We start from the raw sequence: 24,204 nt of genomic DNA on the forward strand, positions 1-24,204 counted from the left end.
CATTTCAGTCGAAGAAACCTGTCCATCTGTCCACAGACCTATCCTGCCAGAGCTCAGGGTCTGAGATGCTGCTTTGTGCCTGGGGTCCAGAGGTGCTGAGCAGACAGCTGTACAACGGACAGCCACTGGAGGACTACAACGGTCCCCAGGATCCAGGGAGGCCCCGTGCTGGGCAGCCTGTGAGCCCACCCTGGGCTCCCCCTACCACTGGGCCTTAGATCTTGTAGCTAAGCTCAAATCGGGGTCTTGGCTCCTGAGGACAAGCAGTTGGGCCATTCTGAGAAGGACCACTCAGCCCACGAGCCTGCAGCGGAGAGTTTGCCATGGAAGGAAGTCAGGTTTGATTGGGGCAGCAGCGTTGTTTGTTTTGAAGCTGTTGTGAGGCCTGTGGACGGGATGTGCCGTCTGAGGCAGGGTTCCTGCTCCCTTCCAGCATTGTTTCTCTCAGGAAGCCAGAAACTCCGGCAGTTCTCCTGCAAAGTCCCCATCCAGAGCCTGTGCTGGCCAGGCCATGCGGTGGGCTCGCTGGAGAGCGCCCCCCCCTTCTGAGCCCTGGCATGCCCTGACCATGTCAGTGCAATGTGCCTGAAACCCAGCTGGCCGCCACGTGCCTGGGGGCTGCCCCCAGGCTGGAGCCCTCACACTGGATGCAGACAAGACAGCAAATGTCTAGCAGCTCTTGGGGCCCTGTGGCCTTAGCGCCCAGCTGCCACCTTGGCGTTGTGTCAATACACTCTGTGATTTAACACCTGGTGTCAGGCTTTGGTTTGTCTCCACGCCTGTGATCTCCAGGGAGACCTGGTATGGAAAGTCATGCTCAGTTCTCCAGCTCACCAACCGTCCGGCTGAGTGTACCCTGGGAAAGAGAAGGGCAGCAGTTACCGTACCCTGGATGGTGGCCCTGGCCTGCGACAGGCACCTCCCCGTGCTGCTGCGTCTACATGTGGGTTGATGGCTGCCCAGGGCAGGCATGGTCAGCCCTCAGAGCCCCTTTTAGGGAGTGACCTCTGTGTCAAGTTTGCAATGGTGCCTTTCAGTGCAAACTCTGATCGCTCCAAACCATCCCCTGCCCAGCACCCTGAGGCCTCACACTAGGGAACAGGTGACCAAAGGGCCAGTGGAGGAATCAGCCATCAGGCTCCGTGGGCGTGGAAGGATCTAGGTTCCAGTCCAGCTCGGCTGTGTGATGCCCCTCACCCCGCAGTGCTGAGTGAAGAGACTTCCCTGGGCTCCCGTGAAGGGGCCAAGTAGACTGTACCATGTCATTCGAGCCCGAAGGAGTTTCTGTGGGCTGGTGACTAGTTCATCACTAGGGACCCCTGCCCAGGACAAGCTGGGCGCTAATGGGAAGTGGCAGGTTGTTGGATTGGTGGTAGGGGCACTGCCAACTTCAGCTCAGCCCAGCCTCCAGCCCCAGGCACTGACTGTTGATTTCCAGACGTTGTGCTACATGTGACACAGCAGTTGGGACCCTGTGTGAATACAACCTGGAGTACAAATGCTAATCCGTCTCCTCACTGACCTCTGGCTCTTGGTTTCCATGGCTCTGGCCACTGATGAGAGCCAAGGGGTTTCATTCTCAGGTCGCGCTCAGGATAAAGCCGCAGCCACGAGAGCGGGGATTGTGGGCTCAGCGCGTGGCCTCGGTAGGCGGGAGTCCCTGTGAACAACCTACCGAGGTGCTGACGCTTCTCTGCCTGCTCAGCAAACAGCAGCGGCCTCTAATCGCTTTTCCAGTAAAGCCGAGTTAGCTCCCCCAGGCCAGCTGTCCAACCGTGTCGTCCTCTTCCTCACACGCAGAGCTCATCCAAAAACACTAAGCGTTTACTGGCACCTAGTGTGTGCAGGCAGTGTGACATGACGAACACGGAATCGTGGGGTGAGGCATAGGACAGCAGGACAGATGCAGGTCAGCCCTTCTGGTCTAGAAGCTCCCCATCGCGCAGGGCGTCAGTCACAGTTGGTGAGTGAGCGAATGCAAGCTGTGGGGGGCTCGCCAAGTGCATGAACAAGACAGTGCAGAGCGGAGGGAGGTGAGCACTGTGTAGGAGGCACAGCGCTGGTGCTCAGGGGACGGGGAGGGAGCAATAGGGCCAGCACGGCCAGTGAACAGTTCCTGAGCACCCACTGGGTGCAGTACCTGTTCCGGGCATGATGGAGGATGCAGAGATGAAAAAAAATGAGCTATTAAAGGCGGATCTACCAGGCTAAGCCTCTGGTTTCAGTTCTGTTCTCTGGGCCTCCTGCCCAAACCTCAGACACAACCAGCAGAGGCGCCGCCTCCTCCGTGCAGTCCTCTCTGCCCTGTCATCCTTGCCCCTCTGAAACCCGCCAGCACATATACTGCACCGCATGCCACCTGAGCCCGGCTCTTGGTCACTGTATTCATTTCCTAGAGTGGCTGTAACAAAGTTCCACAAACTGGGTAGCTTTAAACCACAGAAATTTACTCTCTCCCAGTTCTGGAGACTAGAGGTCTAAAATCAAGGTGTTGGCCGGGCCATGCTCTCTCTGAAGGCTCTAGAGAGAATCCTTCCTTGCTTCTTCCAGCTTCTGGTGGTTGCTGGCAATCCTTGGAATTCGTTGGTTGTAGCCGCATCCCTTTGGTCTCTGCCTCCATCTTCACATGGCTTCTCCTCTGGGTCTTCTGTGTCTGTGTCCAATTTCCCTGTTCTCATAAGGACACTAGTCATTGGATTAGGGTCCACCCAGAATCCAGTGTGACCTCATTTTACCTCAGTTACATCTACAAAGACCCTGTTTCCAAATAAGGTCCCAGTCATAGGTTTTAGGTGGACATGAATTTGGGGGGGACAGTGTTTCACTCAGTGCAGTCACTAAGGGTCTGGTAACTTCCAGGAGGCTGAGTTACTTGAGAAGAGAAGTGATGACACCACATCTCCTGTATTTGCTTCAGGGCATGGTAAAGACTCTTTCTGAGGGCCTCTTGGGTGCCACCTGGTACCAGGTGGTACTGTTATCATACAAGATTTGGGGTATGCTGGAATCACCCTGCCAGCCTTTGTACATCGCTTGTGACTGATGGTGGGACGGACACACCACATATGTGACTTGTGGAGTCCCGGGACCTTCCCATGTGGCCAAAGTGTGGCCCGACCCCCCTGGGCCATTGTGCCCACCCCTGGGCCGTGACATCCCCTTCCCAGGGCAGTGGCAGGCCCAGAATGGGTCTGGATTACCTCCTGTCCCAGAGGTTGGCTTTCAGGAGTAAGCTGGGGCAGGCAGCGTCCATCCTGTCCCGTCCAAGCCGCAGCCTCTGTGCCATCCCCGGGAGCTGTGTGAGTATTTCAGCAGTACCACACCTGTGTGAGGAGAAATGGAGTAGGGGAGGGAGCTGGGAGGTAGATACCTCTGTTGGACACTTACCGTGTGCCGAGGTTACAGTTCTCTCATTTGCTGCCAGAAATGTCGAAACCTCTGAATCAAAAGTTGCCACTCTAATGAATAGTGAAACTTCAAATCTTACTAAAAATGACTCTTTAGAGCAGCCTGTGGCACCAAATGGAGCATCAGTGGTGCTCAGAGCCGTCCTGGCTGACAGTGGGCTTCTCCCCTCCCAGGGGGCTGCACAGCTCTGGAGGAGGCCTGTCCTGACAGGCCTTCAGCACCTCCTGCACAGAGCCCTGGCTCAGGAACGGCCTGATGGCTTTCCCAGGCAGCTGGCTGCTGGGGCTGCCCTCCCACCATCACCCCATCGTCCTCTCACTGGGCCTCTGAGGAAGCTGGAAAAGGCTCTGACAAAGCTGGCGGCGGAAACCGGCTTCCAGAGCGTGAGAGCTGCTGGCTGACTCCCGGGCACCGAGGGGGTCTCCCTCTGCCTCTGCTTTCTCAAGTCAGGTTTCTTCCCTTGGCGAGATCTCTCTTGACTTCCCCACGTGTGTGTTTCTGTTTTTCCTTTTGGTTTAATAGCCACTTTGCTGATTTCCCCCTAAGAAGTGCTCTGGGTCCCAGAGGTGATTTTTTTAGGTTAGAAAGTAGAACAGCTCACTTGTCCACCTGTTTCTCAGACCATCGGGAGCAGTGGGGAGGCCACGCTTGACGAGTGCCAGCCCGAGGGCCCATTTTACTGCTTAGACGGTCTAGGGTCTAACTAGGCTCCGTCTGGTTGTGTGGGTGGCCCCAGGATTGGAACCCCAGCCTCGCAGACTATAAATCCATGGGCATGGGAATGGAAAATGCTGTCACCGCTTGGTGAAAAAGTTTGCCAGTTTTTTAAAAAGTTGAACATAAACTTACCATCCAACCCAACAGTTCCACTCCTAGGAATATACCCAAAGAGAAAAGGAAACATGTCTACACAAAGACTCATATGCAAATGTTCATAGAAGCTTTCTTCATCATGGCCCAAAAGTGGGAACAATCGAAAAGTCCATTGGCTGGTGAATGGATAAACAAAATGTGGGATAGCCACATGGTGGAGTATTAGTCAGCAGTGAAAAGGAATGAACTGCTGACACATGCTACCACAGAGATCAACCTCAAAAACATGATGCTAAGTGAAAGAAGCCAGACACAAAAGACCCTGTATTGTATGATTTCATTTATCTGAAATTTCCAGAAGAAGCAAATCTACAGAGACAGAAAATAGATTCGTGGTTGCCTTGGGCTGGAGGTTGAAACAGTGACTGGAAATGGACACAAAGGATCTTTTTTGGGGTGATGGAAATGTTCTAAAATTGGTTTGTTGTAATGGTTACACAATTCTATAAATTAACTGAAATCATTTAATTGTCCACTTAAAATGGGTGAATTTTAAGTTAAATTATTAAATTATACCTCAATATAAAACTGTTAAAAAAATTAGTGATTGGAAAATGAAACAAACGAAAAAGCCACGGGCAACAGAGTGCAGTGGCTAAAAGTGCAGGCCAGTGCTGGCTCTCTGGCCTCCTAGCTGTGTGGCCCTGGGCCGGTTACTTACTCTCTCTGTGCCTCAGTTTCTTCACCTATAAAATGGGGATAATAATTGTACCTGCTTTATTAGGGTAGCTATAAAAAGAAAATGAGTTAATATTTGTAAAGTTGTTTGATCAGTACCTTGTGCATAGTACACATTATATGTGAATAATTAAAATTCTGTTGAGTTGTTATTCAGTTGTTTATTGTGCTATAAGGAATTCTAGGGTTCAGATGCTCCTTCTCTTCATCCAAGAGTGAGAGCCAGACCTTTGGGTGGAAAGGGAAGCCGATGGGGCTTGCTGTATGGAGGGTGGTTGTAGGTGGCTGTAGAGGAGAGGCTGTGCCATTTTATGCCAGCCACTTGGCTTCCCTGAGCCGCAGTCTGCCGATCTGCTGAATGGGGTAACTCAGCCTGCTTCTGCTGCCTCATGTGGGGTGGGGATCATACAAAACCATTTGAGATCCACAAAGGGGGCCTGGCACTGAGGGGCCTGGTGTCTGGGGGGCTCTGGGATGTGACCAGGGGCCTAGATCTGGATGGGCTGTAGAAAGCTACAGGAGAGTGAGCAGATGGAACGTGCTGGAAACAAGCTGCTGGAAAAGACGTCATTCTGATGAGGATAGTAATAACACCAGTGGGGTTGTGGCAGCAGGGAGCTCATCCCAGGACAGCCCACACTCCAGACCTAGTACAGTTTCCCCAGCACCACGGAGACAAGGAAATAAACACATTGCTTCCCTCTTCTGGCCTCTGACCTTTTGTTCAGAGCAACTGGCTGAGCAGGGCTGGGAAGGGAAGGTCTGGTGGAGAGAGGCTGCTGGCAGTTCTGGCAGCCTGGTGGCCAGACTGTGAGGGGGGTGTGGAGGTGCCTCGGCACGGATGCCCCTTCCTCTTTATGCTTGGGCATCCGTCAACTTCCTCATCGTCCTCCTGTTCACTCTGGGCAGGAGTCGGGCGGGGGCCCTGCGTTCCCCAGCATTCCCGCTTAGAAAAGAAGCCACACCTGCAAAGACACAAATGTTCATAGCAGCGTTATTCATAACAGGCCCCACTGCCAACCAAAGGAAACAGCCCAAATATCCACCAACTGTCAGTGGATAAACAACAGGTACATCCATACAGCACAGTACTACTCAGCAATGAGAAGGAAAATACTCATAGATATAATGGCCCAGATGGATGTCAAAAACAGGCTAAGTGAAAGAAGCCAGACCCCCCAAAAGCTATATACTGTATGATTCCATTTGTATGAAATTCTAGAAAAGGCAGAACTATAGTGAAAGCAGATCAGTAGTTGCTAGGGGCCAGGTGAGGGGAAGGGGAGATTGACTGCAAGGGGGCATGAAGAATCTTTCTAAGGTGACAGAAATATTCTAAAATTTGAACATGACTATAAACAAAACTCACTGAACCATACACTTAAAATGGGGGAATTTTATTATATGGAAATTATACCTCAATAAAGCTGTTAAAAAGAAACCACAATACAAAATTTAACATACTCTAACCATTTGACCCGGCAATCACGCTCCTTAGCATTTACCCAAATGGGATGAAAACTTATGTGCAAACAAAAACCTGCACTCAGGTGTTTATAGAAGCTTTACTCTTCCAAAACTTGGAAGCAACCAAGATGTCGTCCAGTAGATGAATGGATAAATAAACAATGGTACATCCAGACAATGGAATGTTATTCAGTACTAAAAAGAAATGAGCTATCAAGCCATGAAAAGACATGGAGGAACCTTAAATGCATATTGCTAAGTGAAAGAAGCCGATCTGAAAAGGCGACATACTGTGTGATTCCGACTCTATGACATTCTGGAAAAGGCAAAACTATGGAGACAGTAAAAGGATGAGTGGTTGCCAGGAGTTGGGGGAGGGAGGGATGAATATGCAGAGCACAGAGGATTTTTAGGGCAGTAAAAATACTGCATGTGATACTATAATCATGGGTACATGTCATTATACACTTGTCCAAACCCATAGAATGTACAACACCAAGAGTGGACCCTAGCGTAAACCATGGACTCTGGGTGATAACAATGTGTCAGCGCCGGTTCATCAAATGTAACAGAGGTACCCTCTGGTGGAGGATGTTGACAGTGGGGGAGGCTGTGAGTGTGTGGGGACAGTGGGTGTATGAGAACTCTGCACTTTCTGTTCAATTTTGCTGTGAACTTAAAACAGCTGTAAAATATAAAATCTATTTTTAAAAAAACGGAACCACAGGGAGGAGGCTCCTTAGCCCAAAAGATGCTCCAGGTCTGCCCTGCCTCCCCAGACCATGCCCCACCTTCAGTGATCTCCCCCAGGGCCTCCAGGGTGCCCTGGGCTCCAGCTGCAGCTCAGCAAAGAGTTGGCTGTTGGTGGAAGGGGTTTCCAGTCCAGCAGATGGACAAAATGGAGGGTAGGAGCTGGGGGGCACCCTATGAAGGGGAGGACCTGCCCCCGAGTCCTCTGGGGACATGAGGGGTCAAAATCCCCAGTCAGCCTGGAAGCCCTGGGCCCTGACTGGCCTTGGTTCATCGAAAGCTTATCTCTCCCTCTCCATATGATTTCCATCTTTCCTTTTTGCCTCCTGTAGTTGCCCTGTGTTGTCCAGGACAGGCAGATGGAGAGGATTTATTGCAAGGTGGCTCAGTGCCTTTTGGAGGTGGGTAAGATCCCCTGAGCAAATCCATAGAGTGGCACAGCCCAGCCTTCTCTCCTCTCTTCCCTCGTGGAACGAAGCTGAGGGACCTCAGTATCAGGAAAACATGCCCAGGGTGCTCCCGAAGCCCTCATCAAGCTCCAGGAGGTTGGCTACAAGGGACCTCAAAAGAATGAGCTTTCCTAGGAGGAGACCCAGAGGTCCACCTGGACCCCTGGATCAGGCTTTGAAGTCTCAGTCCTGCCAAAGGTCTCCACCAGCTCTACCTCTGGGTTGGAAAGTGCATGGAACTTTGCTTGCTGCGATCAAAGAGCTGCTGTGTGGTTCTCAAAGGGCAGAGAGCCGAAGTCTACTCACAAGGCCCTGTCCCAGCAGTAGGTTGGCTCCTGGTGTGGGGCAGGGCCCCGGCTCTGCCTCCCAGGACAGTCTCATCCTGATGCAGGCACTGGACAGAGAGGGGGAGGTGCTTCGTTTTGTCCCGTGGTCATATGAGAGGGGACACACTACACAGCTACAAGGCAGGAGCTTCATACACAGCACTTCATTTCCCATTAATCTAAGCCCGAGTTGCTGTTATTGCTAATAAGTGAGAGGTGAGGGCCTGCTGATGCCCCTGCCTGTTCCAGAAGAAATCTTCTCTTGGCTTTGGTGTCTTTGGGCTCCGCTTGAAGAGGACTCCTTTAGACCTGAGGCTCAAGGGTCCCAAGTTTGAGGAGGGATGAGGAGGGAGCCCAGAGCCTGAATCCAAGAACCGGGCCCCCAGGCTCTCGTGGAGATCAGAACAGCAGAGTGACTGTAAAAATGGGGAAGTACATGGACCAGCTCTCCAGCCACCTCCCCAGGCCTGCCTCCCTCCCCCTCACGTCCTCATCCCCACCTGTCACTCATCAGTAATCCTTCCTGGGCCTGCTCTTTGGAGGGGCTTCACTCGTTGATAATTATTTCTGTTTCATCTATGAACATTAATCTGCTCAGATTTTTCTAATTCTTTTCAAGTTAACTTTGATCATTTATATTTTTCCAGAAATTTGTCTACTTCATCCAAATTTCAAATACATATCATATTCTCTTATAACTAAAAATTGTCAACATATTTGTGGTTATAGTCCAATTTTCACTTCTAGGAGTTTTTTTAATCTCTTTTCTTATTGGTCATATTTGTCAGAAATTTATTGTATTAATCCTTTCAAAGAAGCAATCTTTGGTTTTAAAGATCTATTTTATTATTTTTTCTAGCTAATTTGTTAATTTTTATTTCAAATTTGTTATTCATTTCTCTTTTTAGTATTTTTCTTTTTTAGTTCTTTTTTTAGAATCACATCAATCTTTTAGTTACTTTTTTTTTTGTTGCTAATTTTTAAAACACTTAAGGCTAGCATGGTTTTGGTCACCTCCCATAGATTTTATCATGTAGCATTCTCATTTTCATCAATTTTCAAGAAGTCTAAATTTGCATTTTTTAGTTTCTATTTAAAACTGAAAAGCTATTTTAAATACTAGTAGTGTTGATATGTTTGTACTTTTGTTTCCAAGGTTTTATCACTATTTTTATTTTTATCACTTTGTAATTCATTTCTAGTCTCATTGCACTGTAGTCTGAGAATGGGAATCTGTGTCACTTCTACTTTCTGTAATTTAAAAATCTTTCTTGATAGCCTAGAATATGACCAGTTTTTATAAATGTTCAATGGATATTTTAAAATATATATTGTGTGTGGAATATATATAATTTCAAAATTATAAATTGTATTTCTTAGAATTCTGTATCCTTATTTACTCTGGGTTCACTTGACCCATCATTTCTGAGAGGGATGGTAAGTATCCCACCGTCATTGGTAGTTCTGTCTAATTCTGGGAGTTCCTTGGTGGCAGTCCTGGCTGAGGGTCCCCGGCAATCTCTGGCCTGGTCTCAGGTGCCGAGGGCTCCCATAAAGAATGACCTCACCTTAGCCAAAGGAGCCAGCTTAGCAGGAAGGTGCTGCTCATGGTACTGGACTCATCTGGCTACTGTCTCCAGATTTATGCTCCAAGTCCACTTTCTTTGTGGCTCAAGCCATTGACTTCACAGAGGTGCCTGGTCTCAAGGGCATGGGCATCCAGTGGACACTTACAGATTCCCCTCCAAATGAGAGGGCAGGGAGCAGAAGGTCCTGCCCACAAGCAGGGGTTGCCATGCCAAGTCAGCAGGCTCCACCTGCCACAGAGACAGGTGCCCTGGGACACCTGTGTCTCTTGGATGGCTATCAGTTCTCTCTGGGCTCCTGCCAATCAGGCCAGCAAGAATTGGTGATTTGTATTTCCTGTGGCCAGGCAGACCCAGACATAGCTCTTCTCAGCAGGCCTGACCTCTTAGGCTCCTGAAAAACAGGTGCTTTTCAAGACTTTAGCATTTATGAGGTGCATACCTGAACCCTTCATGCTTAGGACTGTGGGAGAGGGCTGGTGGGGAGAGACACTGCCTGACCAGTTGGGGCCACATGAGTGAGGCACAGGGAATTCCTCAAAAGACTCTTAATTTTGAAGGGTAGGGAACTCAACTGGGTTGCAGAGGGCAGAGGCAGGGACTGGAGGATGCGGCAAAGGCTGGAAAGTGGTTTCCATTGGGGCAGCAGAGTGAGCAAGGGCAGGGTGCCAGACATCCTGGAGAGAGTGGGCAGATGAGCCAGCGAGAGTCAAGAAAGCGCTTGGTGAAAGACTGAAAGCTTTCCCCTAAGATCAGGAACAAGACAGGATGCCCACTTTCACTACTTCTATTCAGCCTATAACAGAAGTTCTAGCCAGGGCAAATAGGCAAGAAAAAGAAATAAAGGGCATCCAAATTGGGAAAGAAGCAGTAAAACTATCTCTATTTGCAGATGACATGATCTTATATACAGAAAATCCTAAAGAATCCACAAAAAACTATTATAGCTAATAAATGAATTCAGCAGAGTTGAAGCATACATTAACATGCAAAAATCAGTTGTATTTCTGTACACAATCTGAAAAAGAAATTAAGAAAATAATTCCATAGATAATAGCATCAAAAACAATAAAATACTTAGGAATGAATTTAACCAAGGAAGAGAAAGACTTATACACTGAAAACTATAAAACGTTGTTGAAAGAAATAAAAGAAGATGGAAACAATGAATGGAAAAACATCCCATGTTCATGGATTAGAAGACAATATTGTTAAGATGGCAATACTTCCTAAATTGATCTACAGATTCAATGCAATCCCTATCAAAATCCCAATGCCTTTTTTTTTTTTTTTACAGAAATGGAAAAGCTAACCCTAAAATTCATATGAATTGCAAGGGACCCTGTTTAGCTAAAGCAATTTTGAAAAATAAGAACAACGTCGGAGGACTCACACTTCTTGATTTCAAAGCTTACTACAAAGCTACAGTAATCAAAATTGTGTGGTACTGGCACAAGAATAGAGACAGAGATCACTGGAATGGACTGAGAGGCCAGAAATAAACCCATGCATCTATGGTCAATCGATTTTTGACAAGGGTGGCAAGACCATACAATGCAGAAAAAATGGTGCCAGAGGAGATATCCACATGTAAATGAATGAAGTTGGACCCTACCTCACACCATGTACAAAATTAACTCAAAATGGATCAAAAACCTAAATATAAGAGCTAAATCTAAAAAACTCTCAGAAAAAAACATAGGAGTAGATCTTTATGACCTTGGATTTGGCAATGGATTCTTAGATATGACACCAAAAGCACAAGCTGGGAAAGAAAAAATAAATTGAACTCCAACAAAATTAAAAACTTTTGTGCTTCAAAGGACACCATCAAGAGTGTGAAAAAATCAGCTCAGAGAATGGGAGAAAATATTTGCAAACTGTATATCTGATAACGGTCTAGTATCCAGAATATATAAAGAACTCTTACAATTCAACAATAAAATAAAACAAATAACTCAATTTAAAAACACACAGAGGACTTGAATAGGGATTTCTCCAAAGAAGAGATACAAATGGCCAACAGGCACATGAACATATGCTCAACATCATCATCATCAGGAAAATGCAAATCAGAACCACAATGAGATACCGCTTCACACTCAACAGGAAGGATGGCTATAATTTTAAAAAAAAGGAAAATAACAAATTTTGGTGAGGACATGGAGAAATTGGAACCCTCATACACTGCTGGTGAGAATGTAAAATGGTGCAGCTACTGTGGAAAAAAGTTGGGTGTTTCCACTTGTTAAGCCATGCTGTGGCGCCATCCCATATAAAGTAGAGGAAGATGGGCACGGATGTTAGCCCAGGGCCAGTCTTCCTCAGCGAAAAAAGAGGAGGATTGGCAGATGTTAGCTCAGGGCCAAGCTTCCTCACAAAAAAAAACAAAAAAAAGTAAATGTAGAATTACCATATGATCCAGCAATTCCACTCCTAGGTATAGACCCCGAAGAATTGAAAACAGGTGTTCAAACAAAATTTGAGCAAAAATGTTCATAGTGCCCCATTCATGATAGCTGAAAGAAACAACCCAAATGTCCATCAACTGGTGAATGGGTAAACAAAATGTGGTTTATCCACACAGTGGAATGTTATTCAGCCATAAAATATCAGTACGTGAAGTACTGATAGATGCTCCAACATGGGTGAACGTTGAAAACATTATACTGAGCAAATGAAACTGGACACAGAAGGCCACGTATTGTATGATACCATTTATATGAAATACCCAGAATAGGCAAATTCAAAGAGACAGAAAGCAGATTAGTGGCTGCCAGGGGCTGGGGGATGGGGGAGTGAGGAGTGCCTCCTTAATGAGTATGCGCTTTCCTTTTCGGGTCACAAAATGTTCTGGAAGTAGATAGTGGTGATAATTGTACAACATTGTGAATGTACTAAACACCACTGGGTTGTACACTTTAAACTGGTTAAAATGTAAGTTGTATGTTATATGTATTTTACCACACACACAAAAGTGGCCCTAGGGCGTACTGGGGAACTAGCCCAGCAAGGAAGGGTGCCTCGCCTGACAGGCCAGGCCGAGAGGCCCTGGAGTCACTAGATGATGGGGAGCAGGGGGTGACTGAAACCTGGGGGGCCATGGAGGATGGAAGGCGGGAGGCAAGTGAAGGAAGAGGGGGCAGCGTGTTTCTACAGCTGATGTTGAAATCCCGATGAGAGAGACGCTGGGAGCGAGGGCCTCCCAGGTTTAAGGACCGTGTGTGTTTGCGTGTTTCCTGGGAATGATATGGGCTGGAACTTGTCCTTCTTGGCTGCATCTAAGCTGAAGACAGGCTCTCCCTGGTTTGGCAGGATACACATGGAGCTATTGCCAAGACATCTGTTTCATTTTCCTTGGCAACAAAAGGTATTCTGAGAGATAGACTTGCCTTAGAACTGGGAACGTCCACATTCTTTCTCATTTTCTCCTATGGGAATTTAAACAGAAGCTCCCAAGCTCAAGTGTAGAGAGCGTCAGACCAGAGGAGCCTGAGCTACGGAGAATCTCTCCCAAAATGAGAGAATTTGGGGAGAAATGAACAGGAACGGGGGGACAGGAGGGCAGGCAGCACAACCAGGCAAGGCCCAAGAGTATCCTGAAAACCTGGAGTCTGGAGCAGAGTCCCTCTGGGGGGATGGGGGTGGAGGAGACCCCTCTCCTCTGTGGCCTGCTTAACTTCTGAGATGGAGAAATCGGAGGACCGGTCCCGGAGACGGGCTGGGTTTGAATCCCAGCTTGCTTACTCTCCGAGTGACCTTGGGCGGGTCTATGTTCTCATCTGTTAAAGAGGGGAATGATATCTACCTCATAGGTTTGTTGTTGGGATTAAGTGAGGGAACGCACGTGAACCGTGAGCAGAGTGTAGCACACTGGAGGGGCTCAGCAAATGCCTCGAGTCCTCCAGAGAACGGGGCAGGAGAAGCCACTGTGGCTGGGCCTGCCCATCTCATTCCTCAGTATCCTCATCTGGAACACGAGGGGGCCTGGCACTGACTTTTCTCTAATTTTGAGAACTCTAGACCCAGGGCTGTCCTTGGGGACTGTTTAAAAGTAAGGTGGCTTATACAGGGGCTGAGAGAGGCAGGGTGTAGACTAAAAAGCAATTGATTCCTCAGCTGAGGGTCAAGCAGTTAAATGACCGCTGAAGGGCAGGCAGCCGCCTCTCGGGCCACCCTAGAGACAATAAGACCCCGTCCCACTCGAGGCCAGGTTCCCTGGGAAACAGAGGCAGAAGAGGTGGCCCCAGCTACACTGCTGCCTTCCAGCACCTTCTCTGAGTTTCTCAGACCTGTAGATTCTGATGAATTGTTATTTAAATATTTAAACATCAACAAGGCCAATGGTAGTCAATGCCCATAAAGAGAATCTGCAAGTCTCACTCAGGAAGTTTGGCACCTTCCGAGGACAGGGGCCTTGGAGGGCCCTCTGGGGGGCAGTGTATTCAGTTCCTACTGAGTGCCGGCACCCTTAGGCCCAGCACAAGCCCACTGTGCATCAAATATCACTGTCTCCATTTTAGGGAGATGAACTTACATGTCTGAGGAGGTTACACAGCTGGGAAGTGGCTGAGCTGGAGTTTGAACCCATCTCTGTGCTGCCACGTAGACCTGGGTTGTCAATAACACTTAGTCTCCTGAGTGGGCCAAGCATGGCAACTTCCTAGTTTTTGGGGGTTTTTTTAACAGCTTTATCGAGATATAATTCACATACAGTACAATTCACCCACTTAAAGTGTATAATTCAATGGTTTTTATTACATTCACAGAGTTGCACAACCACCACCACGATCAATTTTAGAACACTTTCATTACCAAGAAACCCCATATCCTTTAGCTAGCACATTCTAATTCCGTCAATCCCATCGGCCCTAAGGAATCATTAATTAATTTTCTGTCTCTGTATATTTATCCATTCTGGACATTTCATATATATGGAATGATAAAATATATGGCTTCTCGTTACTCGCTTCTTTCACCTAGAATAATGTTTTCAAGGTTCATCCATGTTGTAGCATGTATCAGTATTTCATTCCTTTTTATGGCCAAATAATCTTCCACTGCATGGCTGTACCACTTTTTGTCTATCCATTCATCGGTTGATGGACATTTGAGTTATTTCTACCTTTTGATTCTTATGAATAATGTTGCTATGAACATTCATATACAAGTTTTTGTGTAGACATACATTTTCAGTTCTCTTGGGTATATACCTAGGAGTAGAATTACTGGATCATATGATAATTCTATGTTTAAATTTTTGAGGAACTGCCAGACTGATTTCCAAAGTAGATGCATCATTTTACATCCCCATCAGCAGTGTATGAAGGTTCTGATTCTCCCTAACACATCCTCCCTAACACTTATTAATATCTGTCTTTTTGATCATAGCTATCCTCACGAAGATGAAGTGATATCTTATTGTGGTTTTGATTTGTGTTTCCCTGATGACTAATGATACTGAGCATCTTTTCATCTGCTTACTAGCCATTTGTATTTCTTCTTTGGAGAAATGTCTATTCAGATCCTTTGCCCATTTTTATTTGGTTTATTTGTTTTTTTATTATTAAGTTGTAAGAGTTCCTCATGTATTCTAGATACAAGTCTCTTATCATATATTTGATTTGCAAATATTTTCTCCCATTCTGTAGGCTATCTTTTCATTTTCTTGATAGCGTCCTTTGAAGCACAAAAGGTTTAAATTTTTATGAAGTCCAACTTATCTAGTTTTAATTTGATAGTTTATGCTTTTGGTGTCATAGACTTCCCAGTTTTTTAAAGCAATATTTAACATAGAGAAATATGCCCATATCAAAATAGCAAGAGCTGTTGATTTTTTTGTTTGTTTTTTCAAGCTCAGACTTTTAAAAAATTATTTTATTATATTCCACTTCACTCCCAAAATAATTTGATGCCACTTATGAAAATTCAAATAATGCAAAAGGATGCCATAAATAAAGAATTCTAGGCAAAATTGAAGTATCCATCTGAGATGGAGCCAAGCGTAAGATCAGTGTGTAGAATTACATACACAGAGCTTCCTAGTGACCAAAGCAAAGAGGAAAATGCAATAATTATAAGATGCACAGGCCCGTGAGATAAGAATATATCTACAGCCTGGGGAGGTGTCACTTTTCCTGACTCAGACACCAGAAATAAATTTCTCCTATGGCTCCTCTTAAAGGGAGAATGTGTTTGGGTTTATCACCTAGAAGAGAGCACGTCTACAACGTCCCTGATAACCTATCTTTTCACAGCCCAATTTCCTTCCTTTTCTGTTTCCAGACCCACATCTCTTCCTGCCAACAGTTTTGCCACATGAAATCATCCTTGTTGCTGTAATCTTTTAAAAACACAAATATGAGCACCTCGCTTCCCCTCTTGAATTCTTCAATAGCTCCCAGTTGCCCTCAGGATAAAATCCAAATTCTTTAACATGACTTATGTGATATTTCATGATTTAACCCCTGCCTACAGGAGACATTCATTTTGAACACCTCCCCACTCTGGATCTCAGCTTGCCAGGGCCTCCACTCTGAAACCCTCACTCAGATCTATGTTCTCTTCGTTTACTTACACTTTTAACAAGTATATGTGTTTTTTGCAAGATGACAGCAGATGAGAAACACCAAATTAGAAAGAGTGGGAAAGAGCTGCTATAGGCAAGATGCTGAGACTGACAGTTTATCAGCAGTGGAAACCATTGAGCGATTATAAAAAGCAAATCTAGATACTCAATACGTGGAGTAATCTGAGGTCATATAATGCAGGCACAAACACTTCTGCTCCTCCAATGACCCTGAAGACCAGCCTATTGTCTAATATGGCAGAATTTGGACCCTTCACAACGGTAAAGCTGATGATAAATTCTTTTCATTGTACTCTGTTGTAAAAAGGTATGAGAACATGCAGTGCTGTTTAGAATAATTTTCTTATACACTGGTTACTGTAAAACAAATTTTTAAAAAAGTATTTGTTCTTGATTTAATAAAATATTACTTATAAAGAAAACTTGACTCTCCAAAGCGATGCTCTCTCGTGGGTTTTGTTACCTGAATTTTGATTACAGAGGGAAAGAATGACCGCCCTCTAATTCTCTGCACCGATCTTTAAGAAAATAAAAGTTTTTAGCAATAAAAGAGAAATATATATTCATTATAAAAAATACAGAGAAACTGAAAGAATAATGATTATACATGATCCCACTTTCCAAAGTGCTAACATTTTGAAATATTTTCTTCTATATTTTTACTGTGTATTCATATGTGTGTGATTTCTTTTTTACAACAATGGCATCCTATTGGGAGGTTTTGTGACCTTGTTTCCATGTATCGTGAGGACTTCAGTGTAATAAATGTAATCAATATCGTCATTTGAAGGACTGCACCTGAGTTCTTGTTCGGCTGTCCCATGCTTTATGTAACCGTCTGTTGGACATTCGGGTTGTTTCTAGTTTTTCTCCTGCCCCTCTGATCCTGTGCTCCAGGGTGACTTTGAGGCTGATGCTAGAACCTTCCCTTTAGTGTACTGGGCTCTCTGTGACTTGAAAGCATGATGCATCCCCTGGTAGGGCCGTTGCGACTTGTAATAATGGTGCTTTGTGGCTTAATGAGAACAGGGCTCTATTAATCCCTCTTTGTCTGACCTCAGCCAACCTCGTTCTCAGTGGAAGCAGGATTCTTAGGCTCTTGGGACCCTATTGAGCTGTTGTCATAGTGACTGGTGCCAGGGGCAGGGTCACTGGGCCAATGTCCCTAACCAGACCATCTCTGTCTTAACGACACACACAGGTCATGGCTATGCAAGCCAAACTCGGAGAGAGACATGACTAACCTCGCTGCGACAACAGCATTTGGTCTGAGGCTGGGGGACCCTGAAGGCTTTCTGGGGCCTGGCTTAGCTCTCCCCAGAAAGACAGCTCAGCCCACCTGCCCAAAGAGCCCCAGGGGTGCTCTGCTGTCGCCCACAGCGCTGGGACCAACTCCAAATCAACGGCCCGGGCCTCTGAGGGCGTGCATCTCAGAGGACGCTGCATCTGAAGTGAATCCTCACTGCTGCAGAGCAGGGCCAGAGGAACCCAGACAAACAGGCTGTTTGCTACCTCACACGGTGAAGCTTCTTACCTGATATCAGGGCTGGAAGGACCTTGGAGACGTTGGGTTCATCTCCCTGTAGTACAGATGTGGAAACTGAGGCCCAAGGACCCAGATCTCATTCCAAACCATTTGGCAAGTTGGGAGCACAATCTGAACCAGGCAAAGCCCACTCCCATCTCTGGAAAGGAACATGTTTGGAGTCTCTTGCAAGACAATTGATATTTTCACAGTAAGTTCTTTAAGTCTGATCTTTAAAAAAACAAAAAAAAAATTCTATTACCCAAGTAGTCCATGAGTACATTTTCCTTGCAAACAAAGAAATAGAACATTGCAGAGAAAGCTCAAAGCCCCTTTGGCTTCTGTCCTCAATCCCAGTGCTCTCCCTAGAGACAGACTCTCGGTTTGGTTTGCATCCAAATCTGATTTTAAAGTACCCAAATCTCATTTGCTTGACTTGGGTGGCTGGGACAATTGGGATGACGCAGGCCTGTGTCCCCACAGGGGCATGAGCGCAGGCGGTACGCTGTGGCTGGCAGGATTGCTCAGGCGGGATGCCCCGGCCCCGGGGTGGCTGGGAGTGTGGGACATGCTGGCACTGCCGTGTCCTCACTCAGCCAGGCCTGTGACAGCTCCTCCATCTTCTTGCCCCAGTTCTTGTTCCAGAATCCCAACAGCCGCTGCTACCAGCCTGGACTGGATGCTGGAGTCTGAGCAAAAAGATGGAAACGTTTCCGCCAGAGTTTAGCAATCTCTCCAGGAGGCCACAGGCCCCAAGGGGCAGCGCTCAGCCTTCGGGTTCCTCTGCTCTTCTCGGGTTTCCACCCCTCACCCCATTCCCACCACTCCCCACCCCCAACCTACCTTCCCAGCATCTGTCCCCCTCCCGTCCAGGCGTCTGGAAACCTCTGCCAGGGAGAAGCTCGGCTGACCGTCTCAGTACCCCCTGGAGAAGGAAGAGGGAGGTCTAAAAGAAGAGTTTAAAGAGCACAAGGATAGACCCAAAGAAGTTAGTCTTACGTGAGAGAAATTCCGACACTGAAGACAAGTGACAGGGAAGAAGGAGGCTTTCCTGGCACACCCACCTCACACCCTGGGGTGGCCTCAGGACCCCCACTTTTGGCTCCTCACCACATGGGCTGGGCCCTGATTCAGGCATTGAGGCGGTGAGGCCTCTGTGAAGGAGGCTGTCAGGCTCTCTGGCCATACCCAGGAAGGATAATGACAGTTGTGAGGAAACAACAACCACAGTGTGCGGGCTGGAAACAGGAAGCAGGTCTTCTTCCCTGGAGTCCTCCCAGTCCTAATCTTTGAGAACCTTGTACAGTTTCAGCGCACACTGTTTAGATTTTTAAATGCATAAACATCATATCTAGCAGTTTTCTTTTTTTTTTTAAATCAATGAAAATCTTTATTTTTTTCTCAAGCAAAAAAATCTCACTCAGGGCTTTAGCATATCTGACACGTAAAATCAATAAGAGAAGTTTTTTCCAGGCAAGGTATTTTGCTGGCAAAAGTACTCTGATGTCTGTGGAATCCCTAAGGATCCTCCAGCCCAGTTTTGATCACCTCTCATTGAAATCAACTTCCTTCTTTTACAGCTGAGAAAACCGAGACAGAAGGCCCAGGGGTTTGCCGAAGCCCCCAGCACGGCAGCGGCAGAACCAAGATTACCCAGGATGCCCAGAAAACTGGCCAGGGTCTAAAACGGGCACAAGACCTTCCTTAGGTTGAAAAGGTAAATTTGGACAAAATCAGAGCTTATGAGGACACTTCGCTAGTCGGAGGCTGTGGGGGAGTGGAGGGGGCTGATGTTGCCATGGTTACCCCGGCCCAGGAAGTGACCTTTTGCTCCAGAGTTCTGGAACAGATGCCTGTTTCCTGCTGCGCTGGGAGAAAGTGGCCAGAGCTGAGGCCAAGGGGCCAAAATCCTATGTTCCAAGGCCACGCCATAAACATGGAGCAGCCCAGGGGCCCTGCCCCTGTGGTCCTCCCTCGTCGAGTGAGATGAGCAATGATGCAGGCTCAGCCACTTTGCATGGCCATGAGCGGAGGCCCTGAGCTGGACCTTAAACACACTCAAGCGGCCCAAATCCCACCCAGACTCCAGTGCGGCCCCTAGTGGCTGCCTCAGGTCTGCATTGAGCTGTCACCAATGGGGACCCACCTGGGCCCAGCCCACGGAACACAGAAGTGAAAAGACACCAGGCTCTGAAGGAGCCCAGACGTGTGTGGGGACAAACTGGGAAGTGGGCACTTTAAACACAGTGGAAGGGATACTTTGATGGTGGGGAGGATGGAGTACAGAGAGGGGAAGAAGGGACCACTTTGCCTGTGCATGTGGGCAGCAGGGGGGAGGGAGATCAAAGTAAGCTTCCTGGAGGAGGTGGTATCCTAGCTGGGGTCTTGAAGGATGACTAGGAGTTTTTCAGGAGAAGAATGGGAGGGAGGGAGGGAGGAGGGAAGGGAGAGAGATTGGGCATTCCGCACTGACAAAGCAGACAGTGTCCAAAGACAATCCAGGCCCAGGACAGGAACAGAGAGTATCTGAGTGGCCAGAGGTGGGGCTGGAGAGTTATTGGGGGATGCAGGGGGAAGTTATGAGGAGCTTTAGATGTTTGGGTCACATCCAGTGGGTCAGTAGTTTTCCAACTACTGGTGCCCCTAGGAACTCGAGGTTTGTGGAAGTGCTTCAGGGCCCCGAAGGGGTAAGCAGGGGGGAAGCTCTGGGTCACCCCTTCCTCCATTTTATATTCTGGGGCTCCACACAAGAGAACCTTTGAACGAAGTTCCCAGTGATTAAAAAACAACGTGAGAAATCCAGTCACAGCCGTGCTAGAAGCTCTTGGTGACTAGCCAGGGCTCTGCCTCCCGGCTTCCACCTCTTCTTGGCCACTCAAAGGACTCAGGGCCCTGAAAAGGCCTCTGCTGAGCCCCAGAAGGTGGCAGGGATGGACGTGGCCATCACGCTGCCCACCTTCCCTGCCCAGCAGGGTCCAGCCGCTGGCTCCTCAGCTCTGATGTTGGTATGTCTATTGTCTCATTTGTGTTCATGTCACAGAAGAGTCGGCAGGAACCAAAGTATAGAAATAGGAAAGAAAACAGCCGAGCTGGGACGGACAGCAGCACCGAGCCAGCCGCGGCCCCTCTGGGGGTAGTCAGTCGGCCAGACACGGGCTATAGGGGGAATCATGCTGCTGCAAGGCCCAGCTGAAACCCTGCCTCCTCCATGAAGCCCTCCAGTGCCCCGTGGAAGGACTCCCTCTTTCTGGGCCTTCCTGTCTCAGGTAGAGCATGAGTAATTGTGATGATGAAGATAGTGGTTCTGTATGATGTGGAACCCCAGAGCTACCACTAGTCCACAGGTCACCTCTGTGCAAATTAGAAGAAGGCAGCGCTTCCTCCGGGTGGGCACAGCTCTGCCGCAGGGCATGTGGCCCCCACTCACTCCCTCAATCATTGCCTTTCTGCAGGGCAGAGCTACACCTGCCAGGCCTGAGAAGTCGACGGCTGGTATGATCTCTGCCTCACAGATGGGAAACTGAGGCTGTAATCACACTGCAGCGCCTCCTCTCACGGCTGCAGAGGTATCACCCTGAGCCGACTGCTCTGGCTGCGAGAAAGTCTCCCGGGCATGCCAGGAAGGGGTGTGCTGGGCTCCCTGTCTGTCCTGAGGAGGGCTTCCTTCCAGGCAGCTGCGGGGGCGCTTGGCCAGGCCCAGACAATGCCCCGGCCTTGTTGGTCCACGCCTCAGCCAGAGGACAGCCCCTGCTGCCAAACACTGCAGCCACACCAGAGGCAAAACGTGGGGCGGGGATCCGGCTCATTGTCCTGCGGCCTTCACCCCAGCCTAGGGAAGGAACAGTCTCTTCCTTGGGTCATCCAGGCCTTCCCGGCCAGCAACCCACACTAGCTGCCTCATAGTCACTGACTAAAGTCAGCAAGGATTTTTGGTGGCACCGCCAGTCTTTTTGGGCCCATTCACCTCCTCCAGGATCCTCTCTCTATCGTAGGCATCCGTAGACTCACATAGACCTGTGGCCCGAAGCACCCTCACTTCATCTCATTGAGCCTTGGCACTCTCTCTCCTCCCCTGCACCCATGGAGACATCGCTAATGGACCACTGTACTTCTTTCCTTTTAAGCCTGGACTGAACCTCAGAATCCTTCTCAACTCAATGCTCTAGGTAGCCACAACAGAGCTATTTGGGTCGGTGTATAAGATGAAACCTATTTTAGCTGTCCTGATGTGATTGGATGCCCAGGATTAGGGATGAGGAAGCTGGAGACCAGTAACAGGAGGGAATGTGTGCAAGCCTCACAGCTGGTCATCAGCAGAGCCGTGACGAGAAACCAGTGTCCCTTCCACCTCCAGGCCCAGGCTCTCTCTTACGGACCTTAATCCACCTCTTTTGAAACAGAGACACTACCACTGTTAGGGATTTCCTACCGAACGTGGGGTTGTGTTTGGGGGGACCCCATAGTTAGTGCTGCAGGGCCCTAGGGCCAGTCCACGTGCATTCCTTCAGTGCCCGCCCTGGAAGCCCTCATCCCAGGTATTAGTGCATCAGAAGGACCTGCCACACCCCTATGCCCGTGGCAGCTCTGCAGGCGGGCAGGGGCAGCAGGGTCCGCCTAACCTTCCCGTTCTGGTCCCTGCACACGCATGGCTGAATGTGACCAGGGCACGAGTGGGCCAGGTACGGAAGGAGGGGCCAGGCACGGAAGGAGGGGCCAGGCAGGGGCCAGGGCCTGGGCTGACTCCCAGTGTGGGCTTAGGGAGTGTTTGCTGAACCAACAAGACCCCCTTCTAGACTCACACACTTGGAAAGGACACTCAGAGGTTGACTAGTGGGGCCAGTGTGGTCTCGGGGTGTCCATAAAGGCTTCTGGGAGCTCAGAACTCAGCCTGAGCAGAGGTTTGTTCATTCATTCATTCACTCATTCCTTCATTCAACCAAAGCCCACTAGTGCCAGGGATTGTTCGAGCTGCTGGGGCGCAGCAGTGAACAGAACTGACAAAAACATCCCCGCCTCCTGTGGAGGGACAGACAGTGAACAAGATCAACGTGTGTTCAGTGGTGATAAGTGTTGGAAGAGATAAGGCAGGAGAGAGAGGCTGTGTTCGGGAGAGGGTCACAAGTTTAGACAAGGGGCCAGGGAAGGCCTCGCTGGTGACAGACGATTGACTAGCCTAAGGAAAGTGATGGACAAGCTGTGTGCATCTCTGGGGAAAGAACAGTCTAGACAGAGGGACCAGCACCTGTGAAGCCCAGGCAGCATGAGCCTGGCGCACTACAGGAACAGCAGGGACCCTGTAGTTCAGGGGCAGGAAGAGCCAGGCCACTGGGTGAGAGTGGCGGGCTGAGGTCTGGGGGCTGCAGGGAGAGAGTGGAGGGCTGAGGTCTGGGGGCCCTGGGGAGAGTGGAGGGCTGAGCATGGGGGCTGCAGGGAGAGAGGGTAGAGGGCTGAGGTCTGGGGGCTGCAGGGAGAGAGTGGAGGGCTGACCTCTGGGGGCTGTGGGGTGAGGTGGGAGGCCTAGAGGCAGGATGGGGGCCGGATCCCGCAGGGCCTGACGGGTCAGTGTCAAGTCTTAGGATGTGTAATATAATGACTTGTCATGGGTTGAATTGTGACCCCCAAAAAGATATGTCTACATCCTAACTCCCAGAACCTGTGAATGTGAGCTTATTTGGAATAGGTGGTCTTTATAGATATAATTAAATTAAGCGTCTTGAGATGAGATCATCTTGGATTATCCAGGTGGGCCCTAAATTGAATAAGTGCCCTTGTAAGAGACACACAGGAGAGACAGAGAGGAGAGGAGAAGGCCATGTGAAGGCAGGGTAGAGACTGGAGTGATGCAGCCACAAGCCCATGAACACCAGGAGCTGCAGAAGCCGGAAGAGGCAAGGAAGGATTCTCCCCGGAGCCTCCAGAGGGAGTGTGGCCTCGGGCCAGGGCTGTGCTGCCCTTGACCACCTGTGGGTCTGCTATGGAAACATGCCCCTGGACCCGCCAGTTGCTGTTGGATTTTACAGCCTCCCCCACAGCCTCCCCTGTGGCTGTGTTCCTGCTCAGAAACCTCAGACAAGATCACAGAGGGCTCCCAGTGGCCCGAGGGCAGCAGGCCATGTGTACAGCCAGTGCAGGCAACAGACTCCCGGCATTAAATCCTTGGGCAGCTTCCTATGCTCAGGGATCCCAGATTCTGAGCGACCTGTGGCTCTCTGGGGGCTGAGGGCCACGCTCATGGTTGAAGCTTGTTGCCGCCTGGTGGTAGGCAGCTTCAAGCAAGACGTGGTCCTTTCCATAAAGCAGGAGAGAGGGTGTGCAGGGAGTAAGTGCCCGAGGAGAGCTGTTTCTTGCCCGGGGAACACGACAGGTTTCTCTTCCCTTCATAGCTCCCATGGAGGAAGGGGTTGGTGGCATCACAGGGACACGGGCGCAGATGGAGCCGTCCCTCTTCAGTGGCTGGGGCAGGCTTTGATTCTGCCTCCTGCCTTGTGAGAGCAGCTGTAAACCATAAGAGGCTGGCTGGCTGGCTCCAGGCCCCCCAGTGTGACCATCCTGC

The sequence above is a fragment of the Ceratotherium simum genome, chromosome 11 (assembly GCF_057802395.1).
Source record: "Ceratotherium simum simum isolate JZ-2026a chromosome 11, ASM5780239v1, whole genome shotgun sequence".
Taxonomy (NCBI): Eukaryota; Metazoa; Chordata; class Mammalia; order Perissodactyla; family Rhinocerotidae; genus Ceratotherium; species Ceratotherium simum.